Raw genomic sequence first — 18,800 nt, 5'->3', positions numbered from 1 at the left:
CCATCACCCCCAGCCCCCAGCATCCAGGGGCACCCTCCACCAGGCCCCCACTCATGTCCCCCAGCCAACATGTCATCACAATCTAGATCCCTGGCCCTTAAGGTCAGCCTCCAAATGCCAAACACCCACCCGAGTATTGCATCCACCCACTTAGAAATGGCAAAAACATGATAGAACCCCAATTGCAAGTTTGGAAATGAACACATGTCCCTCACATACACCCAATGGGTGTCAGTGAATGTCAAAACCCATATCATGATATGCATGAAACCAATGAGATGATACTACATATTGAAGTTTGAAGAAAAAAATATGTATTAAAAGCAACATAAATCGAATCAAAAATAAACAAACAATAATGGAAATTTTAACAAAAAAAACCAGCAGGTCTGTGAAATAATGCAAAACCACAAATCATAATGCAAAGGAAAGGTGTCCGAAGTCACAGTCCACAAAAAGAAAACCATAGCTCCATGGGGAAATCATGGTTTCATGCATATCATGATATGGGTTTTGACATTCACTGACACCCATTGGGTGTATGTGAGAGACATGTGTTCAGCATCCAGGGGCAGCCTCCACCAGGCCCCCACTCATTTCCAACTCATGTCTCCCATCACCCCCACCCCCCAGCAGTGCAGGGGCACCCTCCACCAGGCCCCCACTCATGTCTCCCATCACCCCCACCCCCAGCAGTGCAGGGCACCCTCCACCAGGCCCCCACACATGTCTCCCACCACCCCCACCCCCCAGCAGTGCAGGGGCAGCCTCCACCAGGCCCCCACTCATGTCTACCACCCTCCCACCCCCCAGCATCCAGGGGCGCCCTCCACCAGGCCCCCACACATGTCTCCCACCACCCCCACCCCCCAGCAGTGCAGGGGCAGCCTCCACCAGGCCCCCACTCATGTCTACCACCCTCCCACCCCCCAGCATCCAGGGGCACCCTCCACCAGGCCCCCACTCATGTCTACCACCACCCCCATCCCCCAGCAGTGCAGGGGCACCCTCCACCAGGCCCCCACTCATGTCTCCCATCACCCCCACCCCCCAGCAGTGCAGGGGCACCCTCCACCAGGCCCCCACTCATGTCTACCATCACCCCCACCCCTCAGCAGTGCATGGACACCCTCCACCAGGACCCCACTCATGTCTCCCACCAGCCCCACCCCCCAGCATCCAGGGACACCCTCCACCAGGCCCCCACTCATGTCTCCCATCACCCCCAGCCCCCAGCATCCAGGGGCACCCTCCACCAGGCCCCCACTCATGTCCCCCAGCCAACATGTCATCACAATCTAGATCCCTGGCCCTTAAGGTCAGCCTCCAAATGCCAAACACCCACCCGAGTATTGCATCCACCCACTTAGAAATGGCAAAAACATGATAGAACCCCAATTGCAAGTTTGGAAATGAACACATGTCCCTCACATACACCCAATGGGTGTCAGTGAATGTCAAAACCCATATCATGATATGCATGAAACCAATGAGATGATACTACATATTGAAGTTTGAAGAAAAAAATATGTATTAAAAGCAACATAAATCGAATCAAAAATAAACAAACAATAATGGAAATTTTAACAAAAAAAACCAGCAGGTCTGTGAAATAATGCAAAACCACAAATCATAATGCAAAGGAAAGGTGTCCGAAGTCACAGTCCACAAAAGTAAATCCAATGGAAAATTAAAATCGAAAACCATTGCTCCATGGGGAAATCATAAAAAAAATTAAAAATCCAAAAGTCAATTATATACAGATAAACAATCCAGGGTTCATGATCCCAACCGAAGAAATGAAACCTATCTAATAACACTACCTAAAAAAAGAACTATATACAAAAATGTGACCCATTGTCCAAAAGGTCCAAAAAAATGCAAAACCAAAGGAAACCTAACACTAACTGCAGAACTATTTACAAGTGCAGCGGGCTAGTCCGATGGCTCACTTTGGGATGTTCCGGGCCAGGGCATCATCGAACTCCTGCTCAATGTCCCGGAGGCGGTCCTTCTCCATGGCCCCGAGGGTCCGCAGGGCCGTCCACATGTTCACCCCAAACTCCCTGCGGATTGCCTCGAGGCACTCGGCCCGCCTCAGGGCCCTCCACATGGAGTTCTCCGCCCTGACCATCGTGAGCCGTGCCTCTTCCGCCCGCTGCCGCTCCGCATCTATGGCGTAGCCCAACCGCTGCCACACGGAAGACACTTCCCGTCCTGGGTCCTCCTGCCCTCTGGCCAATGCCTGCCCCTCCGATGTTGAAGGCCCCGAGCCATCATGGCTCCCACCACGTTGCTGCTGCTGCTGCGCCTCTGCCCGTGCACTGCCTCCTGCTGCCTGCACATCCTCCGCTGGCTGGGGTGCAGTCGTTGATGTGGCCACCCCTGCTGGACGTCCGACTCCCGACTGTGGCAGGGATGCCTCCTCCACCAGCCTGGCCGCACCGTCAGAGGCAGCTCCACAGGGCACCCAGGTGACTGACGGTTGGGAAGATGGCACGGAGGACGACTGGTGCATAGGGGGTTCAGTTGAGGAGGGGGTCATAGCAAGCCCCATCAAACGGAGGAATCCGGCCTGGGTGACCTGTCCCAGTAGGCCGACGCGGTCAACGAGCCATTCGAGATGACGTGCAGTCTCCTCATGAAAAGACTGCAGGTCACCTCGCATGGCCCGTTGACGCAACGCCACACCAGTCAGGACAGGCTCAACCCGGACCCGGATAGCCACGTCCGCAGGCAGAGGAAGGCCAGTTGTCGTGCGCTCATCCCCTGCCTGAAAACGGGTCTGGACGTAGGCATCCCTGCTGGTGCAAGATGATGCAGTGACAGGATCAGGGACAGGATTGCACACAGGCACCTCCGCGGCGACCTGTGCTGCCTCCTGTCCCTGGTCCTGCACTGCACCACTAGCACCAGTGGAATCCCCACCTCCAGACCCCGTCTCTGTTGCTTGCACGGCCTCCTCCTCCACCAAACCCCCCACCAACCTGGATGACTCCGTGCCATCTTCCCCCGTTGGGCCCTGTGGGGTCCCAGCTGCCCCTTCTGCTGCCGAGGAGTCCAACTCCGACCTCCGCCTCTTGGACCTCCCCCCGGCAGCTGTGGCCTGGGACGCGGCACCAGACTCCTCACTCCCTGACGAGATCACAACCTGGTAGGGGAGCCGGGCCTTGCGTCTCCGGCTGGCGGTGCGATCCCCGCCGCTGTGCTCCACAGCACCTTCTCCGCCCTCTTCATCAGTTGACGCTGCAGACAGGGAGAAATAAAACACAGGCATCAGAGCACTGTACAATGGACACATGCACACATAAGTGGCATTGGCAAACCTCAGACATGGCATCACAATCGGCAACACACATGTCATTTCAACTTGCACACATGAGCCATACCACAGCCACATCGCAACTTTCAGCACCATCCATACACATACAACAGCATGAGCAGGCAAAGGTGAGCCAGACATCACATGCAACACAGGGAGTGCACTACACATGCACGCACACCACCACACTTGCATGCATGTGTACACCTCAGCCAACTGTCGCAGTGTTCAGATGGGCATCCATGTCACATCTGCCAATCAGGCTTCCACATCCCGCTGTCACATGCATCCATGTTGCATCACTGTTGCACCCTTGTCAAATACACACACATGCACATGTACACAGTGCTGATACATGCAGCTGAAAGCAACATACATGCGTGACATCACGAACATGCCTACTTACATACACATTCATCTAAACATGTGTGCCCACACAACTGCATTTGGCATGCAAGCCTACACACACAAGCACCATCCATGTCTCACACATTACAGCCCTCGCATGTGTTAGCCTCACGGCCCTGTACACCCCCACTCATACTCGGCCCCATAAAAACAGATGTGCAACCGGCACACTACTGGCACATCACCACACGCACAGCTTACAATCATGATGCATGTACACTTACCGCTCGACTCCAGACGGGTCTGCCTCTCAAGGACCTGGACGTGGAGCGCTGGGGATATGCATTCCAGGACCCTCATCTGATCTTCCGACAAGTGGCCCCGGCGCCCCTTAGCATCCGCTGCCTTCAAGAGGCGCTGGGCCTTGTTCAGGGTCCTGGACCTGAAGTCCTCCCAGCGCTTCTTGACATGTTGGAAGTCGCGGACTGCCACCCCCTCCGCGTTGATGGCAGTCACGATGTCCGTCCAGATCCGAGTCCGTCCTTCCTTGTTGGCGCGCACACTTCCCTAGAGGGCATCATACTGCCCCAGGACTTGCTCCACCAGGACACCAACTTCCCTGTCACTGAAGCTGGTGCCCCTCTGCCTCTCTGGCCGGGGTTGTCAGTGGTGCCAGATGTTGCAGTGCCCGACATGACCACCCCAGAGGCAGGAGTGGGTGGGCAACTGGGTCCTGGGGCTGGGCTGTGGAGCGATGGAATCCCAGTCGGGAGTCTTCGGTTCCAGCAGGGGTGGTCACAGCAACAGCACCCCTGGCTGATGTGCAGGCAGCAAATGGCAGGGCACGTGGGCAGCAGGCAGTCAGGCAGCAGCAGATGGCAGGTGGGAGCGTGCTCGTGGGTCTGGGGGGCAGTAATTCGGCCTTCTGGGCAGGAGCGTGGTCTTCCGTCTGCTTATGCGTGGCCAGCTTGATACGGAGTGATTTTGCACATGAAAATCATGCACGTCTGCGTGTAAATCGAGGAAAGGCCCTTAGCAACTATGCACGTCAGCACGCATATGCGATTTCATTGGAACAAAGGCCCTTAGCGCGTAAGCGTGTCTGTGACGTGACGCGTGCAGGTGTTTCCCTCATCACACGTGATGACAGTGCATGAAACCAATGAGATGATACTACATATTGAAGTTTGAAGAAAAAATATGTATTAAAAGCAACATAAATTGAATCAAAAATAAACAAACAATAATGGAAATTTTAACAAAAGAAACCAGCAGGTCCGTGAAATAATGCAAAACCACAAATCATAATGCAAAGGAAAGGTGTCCGAAGTCACAGTCCACAAAAAGAAAACCATAGCTCCATGGGGAAATCATGGTTTCATGCATATCATGATATGGGTTTTGACATTCACTGACACCCATTGGGTGTATGTGAGAGACATGTGTTCATTTCCAAACTTGCAATTGGGGTTCTATCATGTTTTTGCCATTTGTAAGTGGGTGGATGCAATACTCAGGTGGGTGTTTGGCATTTGCAGGCTGACCATAAGGGCCAGGGATCTACATTGTGGTGATATGTTGGCTGGGGGACATGGTTGGGGGCCTGGTGGAGGGTGCCCCTGCACTGCTGGGTGGTGGGGGTGATGGGAGACATGTGTTGGACATGAGTGGGGGCCTGGTGGAGGGTGCCCCTGCACTGCTGGGGGGTGGGGGTGGTGGTAGACATGAGTGGGGGCCTGGTGGAGGGTGCCCCTGCACTGCTGGGGGGTGGGGGTGATGGGAGACATGAGTGGGGGCCTGGTGGAGGGTGCCCCTGCACTGCTGGGGGGTGGGGGTGATGGGAGACATGAGTGGGGGCCTGGTGGAGGCTGCCCCTGGATGCTGTGGGGTAGGTGTGCAGGGGGACATGTGTGGGGGCCTGGTGGAGGGTGCCCCTGGATGCTGTGGTGTGGGGGTGCAGGGGGACATGTGTGGGGGCCTGGTGGAGGGTGCCCCTGGATGCTGGGGGGTCGGGGTGCAGGGGGACATGAGTGGGGGCCTGGTGGAGGCTGCCCCTGCACTGCTGGGGGGTGGGGGTGATGGGAGACATGAGTGGGGGCCTGGTGGAGGCTGCCCCTGCACTGCTGGGGGGTGGGGGTGTAGGGAGACATGAGTTGGACATGAGTGGGGGCCTGGTGGAGGGTGCCCCTGGATGCTGGGGGTGGTGGGAGACATGTGTGGGGGCCTGGTGGAGGGCGCCCTGCACTGCTGGGGGGTGGGGGTGATGGGAGACATGAGTGGGGGCCTGGTGGAGGCTGCCCCTGCACTGCTGGGGGTTGGGGGTGATGGAAGACATGAGTGGGGGCCTGGTGGAGGCTGCCCCTGCACTGCTGGGGGGTGGGGGTGATGGGAGACATGAGTGGGGGCTTGGTGGAGGGTGCCCCTGGATGCTGGGGGTTGGGGGTGGTGGGAGACATGAGTGGGGGCCTGGTGGAGGCTGCCCCTGGATGCTGTGGGGTCGGAGTGCAGGGGAACATGGGTGGGGGCCTGGTGGAGGGTGCCCCTGGATGCTGGGAGGTGGGGGGTGGTAGACATGAGTGGGGGCCTGGTGGAGGCTGCCACTGCACTGCTGGAGGGTGGGGTGGTGGGAGACATGTGTGGGGGCCTGGTGGAGGGTGCCCTGCACTGCTGGGGGGTGGAGGTGATGGGAGACATGAGTGGGGGCCTGATGGAGGCTGCCCCTGCACTGCTGGGGGGTGGGGTGATGGGAGACATGAGTGGGGGCCTGGTGGAGGCTGCCCCTGCACTGCTGGGGGGTGGGGGTGATGGGAGTCATGAGTGGGGGCCTGGTGGAGGCTGACCCTGCACTGCTAGGGGGTGGGGGTGATGGGAGACATGAGTGGGGGCCTGGTGGAGGGTGCCCCTGCACTGCTGGTGGGTGGGGTGATGGTAGACATGAGTGGGGGCCTGGTGGAGGGTGCCCCTGGATGCTGGGGGGTGGAGGTGCAGGGAGATATGAGTTGGACATGAGTGGGGGCCTGGTGGAGGGTGCCCCTGGATGCTGGGGGGTGGGGGTGGTGGGAGACATGAGTGGGGGCCTGGTGGAGGCTGCCCCTGGATGCTGTGGGGTGGGGGTGCAGGGGGACATGAGTGGGGGCCTGGTGGAGGGTGCCCCTGGATGCTGGGGGGTGGGGGGGTAGACATGAGTGGGGGCCTGGTGGAGGCTGCCCCTGGATGCCGGGGGGTGGGGGGGTGGTAGACATGAGTGGGGGCCTGGTGGAGGCTGCCCCTGCACTGCTGGGGGGTGGGGGTGGTGGGAGAAATGTGTGGGGGCCTGGTGGAGGGTGCCCCTGGATGCTGGGGGTTGGGGGTGGTGGGAGACATGAGTGGGGGCCTGGTGGAGGCTTCCCCTGGATGCTGTGGGGTCGGAGTGCAGGGGGACATGAGTGGGGGCCTGGTGGAGGGTGCCCCTGGATGCTGGGGGGTGGGGGGGTGGTAGACATGAGTGGGGGCCTGGTGGAGGCTGCCCCTGCACTGCTGGGGGGTGGGGTGGTGGGAGACATGAGTGGGGGCCTGGTGGAGGGTGCCCCTGCACTGCTGGGGGGTAGGGTGATGGGAGACATGAGTGAGGGCCTGGTGGATGCTGCCCCTGCACTGCTGGGGGGTGGGGTGATGGGAGACATGAGTGAGGGCCTGGTGGAGGCTGCCCCTGCACTGCTGGGGGGTGGGGGTGATGGGAGACATGAGTGGGGGCCTGGAGGAGGCTGACCCTGCACTGCTGGGGGGTGGGGGTGGTGGGAGACATGAGTGGGGGCCTGGTGGAGGGTGCCCCTGCACTGCTGGGGGGTGGGGGTGATGGTAGACATGAGTGGGGGCCTGGTGGAGGGTGACCCTGGATGCTGGGGGTTGGGTGTGGTGGGAGACATGAGTGGGGGCCTGGTGGAGGCTGCCCCTGGATGCTGTGGGGTCGGAGTGCAGGGGGACATGGGTGGGGGCCTGGTGGAGGCTGCCCCTGGATGCTGTGGGGTGGGGGTGCAGGGGGACATGTGTGGGGGCCTGGTGGTGGGTGCCCCTGGAGGCTGTGGTGTGGGGGTGCAGGGGGACATTTGTGGGGGCCTGGTGGAGGGTGCCCCTGGATGCTGGGGGGTGGGGGTGCAGGGGGACATGAGTGGGGGCCTGGTGGAGGCTGCCCCTGCACTGCTGGGGGGTGGGGGTGATGGGAGACATTAGTGGGGGCCTGGTGGAGGCTGCCCCTGCACTGCTGGGGGGTGGGGGTGCAGGGAGACATGGGTTGGACATGAGTGGGGGCCTGGTGGAGGGTGCCCCTGGATGCTGGGGGTGGTGGGAGACATGTGTGGGGGCCTGGTGGAGGGTGCCCTGCACTGCTGGTGGGTGGGGGTGATGGGAGACATGAGTGGGGGCCTGGTGGAGGCTGCCGCTGCACTGCTGAGGGGTGGGGGTGATGGGAGACATGAGTGGGGGCCTGGTGGAGGCTGCCCCTGGATGCTGTGGGGTCGGAGTGCAGGGGGACATGGGTGGGGGCCTGGTGGAGGGTGCCCCTGGATGCTGGGGGGTGGGGGGTGGTAGACATGAGTGGGGGCCTGGTGGAGGCTGCCCCTGCACTGCTGGGGGGTGGGGTGGTGGGAGACATGTGTGGGGGCCTGGTGGAGGGTGCCCTGCACTGCTGGGGGGTGGAGGTGAAGGGAGACATGAGTGGGGGCCTGGTGGAGGCTGCCCCTGCACTGCTGGGGGGTGGGGTGATGGGAGACATGAGTGGGGGCCTGGTGGAGGCTGCCCCTGCACTGCTGGGGGGTGGAGGTAATGGGAGACATGAGTGGGGGCCTGGTGGAGGCTGCCCCTGCACTGCTGGGGGGTGGGGTGATGGGAGACATGAGTGAGGGCCTGGTGGAGGCTGCCCCTGCACTGCTGGGGGGTGGGGGTGATGGGAGACATGAGTGGGGGCCTGGTGGAGGCTGACCCTGCACTGCTGGGGGGTGGGGGTGGTGGGAGACATGAGTGGGGGCCTGGTGGAGGGTGCCCCTGCACTGCTGGGGGGTGGGGGTGATGGTAGACATGAGTGGGGGCCTGGTGGAGGGTGACCCTGGATGCTGGGGGTTGGGTGTGGTGGGAGACATGAGTGGGGGCCTGGTGGAGGCTGCCCCTGGATGCTGCGGGGTCGGAGTGCAGGGGGACATGGGTGGGGGCCTGGTGGAGGCTGCCCCTGGATGCTGTGGGGTGGGGGTGCAGGGGGACATGGGTGGGGGCCTGATGGAGGGTGCCCTGCACTGCTGGGGGGTGGAGGTGATGGGAGACATGAGTGGGGGCCTGGTGGAGGCTGCCCCTGCACTGCTGGGGGGTGGGGGTGATGGTAGACATGAGTGGGGGCCTGGTGGTGGGTGCCCCTGGAGGCTGTGGTGTGGGGGTGCAGGGGGACATGTGTGGGGGCCTGGTGAAGGGTGCCCCTGGATGCTGGGGGGTGGGGGTGCAGGGGGACATGAGTGGGGGCCTGGTGGAGGCTGCCCCTGCACTGCTGGGGGGTGGGGGTGGTGGTAGACATGAGTGGGGGCCTGGTGGAGGGTGCCCCTGCACTGCTGGGGGGTGGGGGTGATGGGAGACATGAGTGGGGGCCTGGTGGAGGGTGCCCCTGCACTGCTGGGGGGTGGGGGTGATGTGAGACATGAGTGGGGGCCTGGTGGAGTCTGCCCCTGGCCTGCTGGGGGGTCGGAGTGCAGGGGGTCATGGGTGGGGGCCTGGTGGAGGCTGCCCCTGGATGCTGTGGGGTGGGTGTGCAGGGGGACATGTGTGGGGGCCTGGTGGAGGGTGCCCCTGGATGCTGTGGTGTGGGGGTGCAGGGGGACATGTGTGGGGGCCTGGTGGAGGGTACCCCTGGATGCTGGGGGGTGGGGGTGCAGGGGGACATGAGTGGGGGCCTGGTGGAGGCTGCCCCTGCACTGCTGGGGGGTGGGGGTGATGGGAGACATGAGTGGGGGCCTGGTGGAGGCTGCCCCTGCACTGCTGGGGGGTGGGGGTGCAGGGAGACATGAGTTGGACATGAGTGGGGGCCTGGTGGAGGGTGCCCCTGGATGCTGGGGGTGGTGGGAGACATGTGTGGGGGCCTGGTGGAGGGTGCCCTGCACTGCTGGGGGGTGGGGGTGATGGGAGACATGAGTGGGGGCCTGGTGGAGGCTGCCCCTGCACTGCTGGGGGTTGGGGGTGATGGAAGACATGAGTGGGGGCCTGGTGGAGGCTGCCCCTGCACTGCTGGGGGGTGGGGGTGATGGGAGACATGAGTGTGGGCTTGGTGGAGGGTGCCCCTGGATGCTGGGGGTTGGGGGTGGTGGGAGACATGAGTGGGGGCCTGGTGGAGGCTGCCCCTGGATGCTGTGGGGTCGGAGTGCAGGGGAACATGGGTGGGGGCCTGGTGGAGGGTGCCCCTGGATGCTGGGGGGTGGGGGGGTGGTAGACATGAGTGGGGGCCTGGTGGAGGCTGCCACTGCACTGCTGGAGGGTGGGGTGGTGGGAGACATGTGTGGGGGCCTGGTGGAGGGTGTCCTGCACTGCTGGGGGGTGGAGGTGATGGGAGACATGAGTGGGGGCCTGATGGAGGCTGCCCCTGCACTGCTGGGGGGTGGGGTGATGGGAGACATGAGTCGGGGCCTGGTGGAGGCTGCCCCTGCACTGCTGGGGGGTGGGGGTGATGGGAGTCATGAGTGGGGGCCTGGTGGAGGCTGACCCTGCACTGCTAGGGGGTGGGGGTGATGGGAGACATGAGTGGGGGCCTGGTGGAGAGTGCCCCTGCACTGCTGGCGGGTGGGGGTGATGGTAGACATGAGTGGGGGCCTGGTGGAGGGTGCCCCTGGATGCTGGGGGGTGGAGGTGCAGGGAGATATGAGTTGGACATGAGTGGGGGCCTGGTGGAGGGTGCCCCTGGATGCTGGGGGGTGGGGGTGGTGGGAGACATGAGTGGGGGCCTGGTGGAGGCTGCCCCTGGATGCTGTGGGGTGGGGGTGCAGGGGGACATGAGTGGGGGCCTGGTGGAGGGTGCCCCTGGATGCTGGGGGGTGGGGGGGTAGACATGAGTGTGGGCCTGGTGGAGGCTGCCCCTGGATGCCGGGGGGTGGGGGGGTGGTAGACATGAGTGGGGGCCTGGTGGAGGCTGCCCCTGCACTGCTGGGGGGTGGGGGTGGTGGGAGACATGTGTGGGGGCCTGGTGGAGGGTGCCCCTGGATGCTGGGGGTTGGGGGTGGTGGGAGACATGAGTGGGGGCCTGGTGGAGGCTTCCCCTGGATGCTGTGGGGTCGGAGTGCAGGGGGACATGAGTGGGGGCCTGGTGGAGGGTGCCCCTGGATGCTGGGGGGTGGGGGGGTGGTAGACATGAGTGGGGGCCTGGTGGAGGCTGCCCCTGCACTGCTGGGGGGTGGGGTGGTGGGAGACATGAGTGGGGGCCTGGTGGAGGGTGCCCCTGCACTGCTGGGGGGTGGGGTGATGGGAGACATGAGTGAGGGCCTGGTGGAGGCTGCCCCTGCACTGCTGGGGGGTGGGGTGATGGGAGACATGAGTGAGGGCCTGGTGGAGGCTGCCCCTGCACTGCTGGGGGGTGGGGGTGATGGGAGACATGAGTGGGGGCCTGGAGGAGGCTGACCCTGCACTGCTGGGGGGTGGGGGTGGTGGGAGACATGAGTGGGGGCCTGGTGGAGGGTGCCCCTGCACTGCTGGGGGGTGGGGGTGATGGTAGACATGAGTGGGGGCCTGGTGGAGGGTGACCCTGGATGCTGGGGGTTGGGTGTGGTGGGAGACATGAGTGGGGGCCTGGTGGAGGCTGCCCCTGGATGCTGTGGGGTCGGAGTGCAGGGGGACATGGGTGGGGGCCTGGTGGAGGCTGCCCCTGGATGCTGTGGGGTGGGGGTGCAGGGGGACATGTGTGGGGGCCTGGTGGTGGGTGCCCCTGGAGGCTGTGGTGTGGGGGTGCAGGGGGACATGTGTGGGGGCCTGGTGGAGGGTGCCCCTGGATGCTGGGGGGTGGGGGTGCAGGGGGACATGAGTGGGGGCCTGGTGGAGGCTGCCCCTGCACTGCTGGGGGGTGGGGGTGATGGGAGACATTAGTGGGGGCCTGGTGGAGGCTGCCCCTGCACTGCTGGGGGGTGGGGGTGCAGGGAGACATGGGTTGGACATGAGTGGGGGCCTGGTGGAGGGTGCCCCTGGATGCTGGGGGTGGTGGGAGACATGTGTGGGGGCCTGGTGGAGGGTGCCCTGCACTGCTGGTGGGTGGGGGTGATGGGAGACATGTGTGGGGGCCTGGTGGAGGCTGCCGCTGCACTGCTGAGGGGTGGGGGTGATGGGAGACATGAGTGGGGGCCTGGTGGAGGCTGCCCCTGGATACTGGGGGGTGGGGGGTGGTAGACATGAGTGGGGGCCTGGTGGAGGCTGCCCCTGCACTGCTGGGGGGTGGGGTGGTGGGAGACATGTGTGGGGGCCTGGTGGAGGGTGCCCTGCACTGCTGGGGGGTGGAGGTGATGGGAGACATGAGTGGGGGCCTGGTGGAGGCTGCCCCTGCACTGCTGGGGGGTGGGGTGATGGTAGACATGAGTGGGGGCCTGGTGGTGGGTGCCCCTGGAGGCTGTGGTGTGGAGGTAATGGGAGACATGAGTGGGGGCCTGGTGGAGGCTGCCCCTGCACTGCTGGGGGGTGGGGTGATGGGAGACATGAGTGAGGGCCTGGTGGAGGCTGCCCCTGCACTGCTGGGGGGTGGGGGTGATGGGAGACATGAGTGGGGGCCTGGTGGAGGCTGACCCTGCACTGCTGCGGGGTGGGGGTGGTGGGAGACATGAGTGGGGGCCTGGTGGCGGGTGCCCCTGCACTGCTGGGGGGTGGGGGTGATGGTAGACATGAGTGGGGGCCTGGTGGAGGGTGACCCTGGATGCTGGGGGTTGGGTGTGGTGGGAGACATGAGTGGGGGCCTGGTGGAGGCTGCCCCTGGATGCTGTGGGGTCGGAGTGCAGGGGGACATGGGTGGGGGCCTGGTGGAGGCTGCCCCTGGATGCTGTGGGGTGGGGGTGCAGGGGGACATGGGTGGGGGCCTGGTGGAGGGTGCCCTGCACTGCTGGGGGGTGGAGGTGATGGGAGACATGAGTGGGGGCCTGGTGGAGGCTGCCCCTGCACTGCTGGGGGGTGGGGGTGATGGTAGACATGAGTGGGGGCCTGGTGGTGGGTGCCCCTGGAGGCTGTGGTGTGGGGGTGCAGGGGGACATGTGTGGGGGCCTGGTGAAGGGTGCCCCTGGATGCTGGGGGGTGGGGGTGCAGGGGGACATGAGTGGGGGCCTGGTGGAGGCTGCCCCTGCACTGCTGGGGGGTGGGGGTGATGGGAGACATGAGTGGGGGCCTGGTGGAGGCTGCCCCTGCACTGCTGGGGGGTGGGGGAGCAGGGAGACATGAGTTGGACATGAGTGGGGGCCTGGTGGAGGGTGCCCCTGGATGCTGGGGGTGGTGGGAGACATGTATGAGGGCCTGGTGGAGGGTGCCCTGCACTGCTGGTGGGTGGGGGTGATGGGAGACATGAGTGGGGGCCTGGTGGAGGCTGCCGCTGCACTGCTGAGGGGTGGGGGTGATGGGAGACATGAGTGGGGGCCTGGTGGAGGGTGCCCCTGGATGCTGGGGGTTGGGGGTGGTGGGAGGCATGAGTGGGTGCCTGGTGGAGGCTACCCCTGGATACTGTGGGGTCAGAGTGCAGGGGGACATGGGTGGGGGCCTGGTGGAGGGTGCCCCTGGATGCTGGGGGGTGGGCGGTGGTAGACATGAGTGGGGGCCTGGTGGAGGCTGCCCCTGCACTGCTGGGGGGTGGGGTGGTGGGAGACATGTGTGGGGGCCTGGTGGAGGGTGCCCTGCACTGCTGGGGGGTGGAGGTGATGGGAGACATGAGTGGGGGCCTGGTGGAGGCTGCCCCTGCACTGCTGGGGGGTGGGGTGATGGGAGACATGAGTGGGGGCCTGGTGGAGGCTGCCCCTGCACTGCTGGGGGGTGGGCGTGATGGGAGACATGAGTGGGGGCCTGGTGGAGGGTGCCCCTGCACTGCTGGGGGTGATGGTAGACATGAGTGGTGGCCTGGTGGAGGGTGCCCCTGGATGCTGGGGGGTGGGGGTGCAGGGAGACATGAGTTGGACATGAGTGGGGGCCTGGTGGAGGGTGCCCCTGGATGCTGGGGGGTGGGGGTGGTGGGAGACATGAGTGGGGGCCTGGTGGAGGCTGCCCCTGGATGCTGTGGGGTGGGGGTGCAGGGGGACATGAGTGGGGGCCTGGTGGAGGGTGCCCCTGGATGCTGGGGGGTGGGGGGGTAGACATGAGTGGGGGCCTGGTGGAGGCTGCCCCTGGATGCTGGGGGGTGGGGGGGTGGTAGACATGAGTGGGGGCCTGGTGGAGGCTGCCCCTGCACTGCTGGGGGGTGGGGGCGGTGGGAGACATGTGTGGGGGCCTGGTGGAGGGTGCCCTGCACTGCTGGGGGGTGGGGGTGATGGGGGACATGAGTGGGGGCCTGGTGGAGCTGCCCCTGCACTGCTGGGGGGTGGGGGTGATGGGAGACATGAATGGGGGCCTGGTGGAGGGTGCCCCTGGATGCTGGGGGGTGGGGGTGGTGGTACACATGAGTGGGGGCCTGGTGGAGGCTGCCCCGGCACTGCTGCGGGGTGGGGGTGCAGGGAGACATGAGTTGGACATGAGTGGGGGCCTGGTGGAGGGTGCCCCTGGATGCTGGGGGGTGGGAGTGGTGGGAGACATGAGTGGGGGCCTGGTGAAGGCTGCCCCTGGATGCTGTGGGGTGGGGGTGCAGGGGGACATGTGTGGGGGCCTGGTGGAGGGTGCTCCTGGATGCTGGGGGTGGGGGTGCAGGGGGACATGAGTGGGGGCCTGGTGGAGGCTGCCCCTGCACTGCTGGGGGTGGGGGTGATGGGAGACATGAGTGGGGGCCTGGTGGAGGGTGCCCCTGGATGCTGGGGGGTGGGGTGGTGGTACACATGAGTGGGGGCCTGGTGGAGGCTGCCCCTGCACTGCTGGGGGGTGGGGGTGGTGATAGACATGAGTGGGGGCCTGGTGGAGGGTGCCCCTGGATGCTGCGGGATTGGGGGGTGGTAGACATGAGTGGGGGCCTGGTGGAGGCTGCCCCTGCATTGCTGGTGGGTGGGGGTGGTGGGAGACAGGTGTGGGGGCCTGGTGGAGGGTGCCCTGCACTGCTGGGGGGTGGGGGTGATGGGAGACATGAGTGGTGGCCTGGTGGAGGCTGCCCCTGCACTGTTGGGGGGTGGGGTGATGGGAGACATGAGTGGGGGCCTGGTGGAGGGTGCCCCTGGATGCTGGGTGGTGGGAGACATGTGTCGGGCCTGGTGGAGGGTGCCCCTGGATGCTGGGGGGTGGGGGTGCAGGGGGACATGAGGGGGGGCCTGGTGGAGGCTGCCCCTGCACTGCTGGGGGTGGGGGTGGTGGCAGACATGAGTGGGGGCCTGGTGGAGGCTGCCCCTGGATGCTGGGGGTGGGGGTGGTGGGAGACATGAGTGGGGGCCTGGTGGAGGCTGCCCCTGCACTGCTGGGGGGTGGGGGTGATGGGAGACATGAGTGGGGGCCTGGTGGAGGGTGCCCCTGGATGCTGGGGGGTGGGGGTGGTGGTAGACATGAGTGGGGGCCTGGTGGAGGGTGCCCCTGGTGGCTGGGGGTGCAGGGGGACCTGCGTTGGTGGGCAGTAGTGCAAGGTGACATGTGGGTTGGCTGGGGGGCATGGCCATGGTGGATGGGGTGCCTGCGGGACATGTGCAGGGTAGGCCCCTGTGGTGTGGGCCACCTGCAGGGGCCGTGGAGGGTGTAGAGGGAACACCTGGGAGGACCCACATGTGCAATTCACGTGTGGTGCTCCCTGCGCACCCCTGGAATACACGTACCCTGATGGAATTGCGTGTGATACTTTCTGAGCACCCCTGAAATACACGTACCCTGCTGCTTTTGCGTGTGATACTTCCCGCGCACCCCTGGAATACACGTACCCTGATGGAATCGCGTGTGATACTTCCCGCGCACCCCTGAAATACACATACCCTGCTGCTTTTGCATGTGATACTTCCCGCGCACCCCTGTAATACACGTACCCTGCTGTTTTTGCGTGTGATACTTCCCGCGCACCCCTGGTATACACGTGCCCTGATGGAATCGCGTGTGTTACTTCCCACGCACCCCTTATGTACACGTACCCAGGACAATCGCGTGTGAAACTTCCCGCGAACCACTGAAATACACGTTCTCCGCTTGGCGTTTGCTGTTTGGCAGCCCTGTGAACTGGTCCAGGGTTAGCGCAGCCCTTTGCGATGATTTGGGGATTTTGAAGGCTTTTCCTTGCGCGAGGCGTTCTTGGGGGCGTAACTGGCGCTGCTGCAGGGTCGCTGCGCCACTCTGCGCCACGGCTGGTTTCGGAGGCTAAAATCCATGAATACGCTGTGCGATGAAAAGGATTTTTTCGCACGCGGCTGCCGCAGTGTATCGCACGGGGACACTGTGCGCCACTTTTGTATGAATTTATATGAATTACCCTGACAGTCTTCCACTAACAAGCGCAGGGCTGTGGAAAGTCAACTCTCTGAACTGACGTCCAATGAATTCATCCTTAACTTTTTGTCCAAAAGCAAATACAAAAAAGGTGTCAAAGAGGGGCAAATGCCACAGGCGAGGGACTAAAGCAAGCCTGCTTTACAGGGCAAAATCTCTGTCCCTTTCCTTCTGACATCATATCCAAAGTGTTTTGTGCTAAAAGAAGTGGTGGAGATAGGAAGGCAGGAGATATGTATAGAGAACAACATTGGTTAAATCTGTCTACACTTACTCTACCACCTTCCCTTGTCCATAGCAACAAAGGCCTTTATGGTGTGCAACACCCTGGTGTGACGCTAGTCCTTTTGGGATGGGCATGTCCTATTTCCCAGGACAGCTCCCAGTGGGAGGCTGTCCTGCCGGAGAAGGATTTTACACGGCCTCACAAAAGAGCAAAGGAGAGGCCCAGCCATTCAGTCTCTTGTAGGGCTAGGCTGTCTGACCAAAATACACACAATCCTTCCAGAGCTGACCCCACCTCACCATGTTGACGCATACATGATATTAATCTGATGTCGCTTATATAAGTATGAGAGATGCGGACCACCATGCCTTAAACTCAGGTAGAGCTTATATTTTGGTTTACAACTGCCTCCAGGATACCAACTCTAATAGTTATGTGGTTTGGAAACAGAGGTGCACTAGTAATAAGCATCCTCTGGGCTGAAGGGACTTTGCTGTCACTGTCTGTAGCTGTGGGCACATTGATTGGTCATTTATTATGTACCTATTTACAACTGTTTCGAGGCGCAATTTGGCAAGCGAGGGGGAACAAGGGGAAAGCAAGACAAAAATCTTACTAGGTCTAGTGTCATTTATATCGGGCAAGTGCACAACAATAAGTGAAGGGAGGAGGGTAAGGGAAAGGGGGCGTGCTCCCAGACCAGCGGGGATCTGAGTTAAGTGCAAGGAAGGCTCAGGCTCAGGCTCCAGGGAGCAACCCAGCCAGCTAGTGCAAGGTGGGCCAGGTGGCAAGTGCATGGAGACTGGACAGGGGTGGGGGGGTCTGGTGCCCTGTAAGACTCATAGGACACCAAGCAGCCAGTCAGCAGATGGATAGGGAGCAAAGGTAGGTTAGCAGTGGAGAGGGTGCGAGAAAGGAGAAGTAAAGGAAGGTCTTGAGAAACATTCAAGGCAGAGAGAGGCAGGGAGGCCATTCCAGAGGGAGGCACCTGCAGAGGAGAGAGATCAACCCCCACACCTCCATTCTATGCTTGGAGAAATGACTGACCAACATATAATTAGAGGGAGATGAGCAGAAGGCTCTAGAAGGAAGGCATATAGGAAGAGATTGTTGAGATAGTCAGGACCACAGCCCCAGAAAACCTTGTGGATGATGCAGAGGGTCTTGAACTTGATCCTTCCAGCCACAGACAGCAAGTGGAGGGAGTTCACGACCAGAGAGATGCAGTCCCTGTGCGTGAGGCCAAGGATAATTCTTGCGGTCCTGTTCTGAATGAGTTGGAGAGGGCAAAGTGTAGAGTTAGGCAGACTGAAAAAGTGGCTGTTGCAGTAGCCTAGAGAGAACCAGAGCTCTGGAGACAATGAGTTTATGGGAGAAGGTGAGAACAGGGAGAATGCCTTAGAGGAGGTACAGTTGGAAATGGGCCTTCTTGGAAAGGTCTCTGATGTGGGGAGAGAAGAAGAGAGTGGAGTTGAAGATGACCCCAAGATTTGGAGAGGGCCAAGAAGGGTGGCCAGAGTGAGGGAGGAAAAGCAGGAGAAGGATCTCAGTCTTACTGGCATTAAGGCAGAGATTGTTAGAAGCGCGCCATGCCTGAATAGTGGATAGACAGTCAGGGATGAGCGAGAAGGAGGACAAGGCTAAGGGTAGCCTGAAAGAGAGCAGCATGTCACCCGCATAACACTGAAAGTTAGAGGAGAAGTTAGAGATCAAGAGAGCCAAAGGTGCCAGATAGTCATTGAAGAGCCAGGGTGAGAGGACAGAGCCCTGGAGGACACCACATTTGAAGAGAGAATGGTGGTTGAGAGAAAGGACCCAAGCTGAACTGGGCCGGATTGGTCCAAGAGAAAGGAGGTCAGCCACGCCAGGGCCTGATCTGTGATGCCCATGGTCTTGCAGAGACTATTATTCAAGATGGCATGGTTGACCATGTCAAATGCAGCGGAAAGGTCAAGGAGAATGAGGACAGAGGCGGAGCCGGAGTCAAGGTTAGAGAGCAGGTCTTCACAGCTGTTCAGAAGAGTAGTTTTCATGCCTCTGGCTGCTCTGAAGCCAGACTGATGGTCATGGAGACAACCAACAGATTTGGTGTGGAGGGTTAGCTAGGAGATAGCCAACTTCTCCAGGAGTTTGCCCAGGAAAGGGGGTGATTGAGATCAGGTGATAGTTTGTCGCAATGCAGGCGTCGGTGGAAGGCTTTTTAAGTAGAGGGTGTACCAGGGTGTGTTTCAGAAGAGAGCCCTGAACCTACTATGTGACTGTTGAGAGCAGCCGAAGCAGATCAGGATACTGATTCAGCAGTGCACAGGTGTACACTATGGTTTTGGCATGGAGTTTTCTGAAAGGGAG

At 62.0% G+C, this 18,800-nt stretch overlaps 1 protein-coding gene across 3 annotated transcripts in view; it reads right to left on the bottom strand.

Moving 5' to 3' along the window:
• The window catches only part of PPP1R17 (protein phosphatase 1 regulatory subunit 17), a 216,302-nt gene that overhangs the window by 86,363 nt on the left and 111,139 nt on the right, over window positions 1–18,800 (bottom strand). The gene's annotated exons all lie outside the window — the stretch shown is intronic.

The sequence above is a fragment of the Ambystoma mexicanum genome, chromosome 5p (assembly GCF_040938575.1).
Source record: "Ambystoma mexicanum isolate Mex_15411 chromosome 5p, UKY_AmexF1_1, whole genome shotgun sequence".
In the NCBI taxonomy this organism is placed as follows: Eukaryota; Metazoa; Chordata; class Amphibia; order Caudata; family Ambystomatidae; genus Ambystoma; species Ambystoma mexicanum.
The sequence above is the reverse complement of the archived record's forward strand: the minus strand, read 5'-3'. Positions and strand labels throughout refer to the sequence as shown.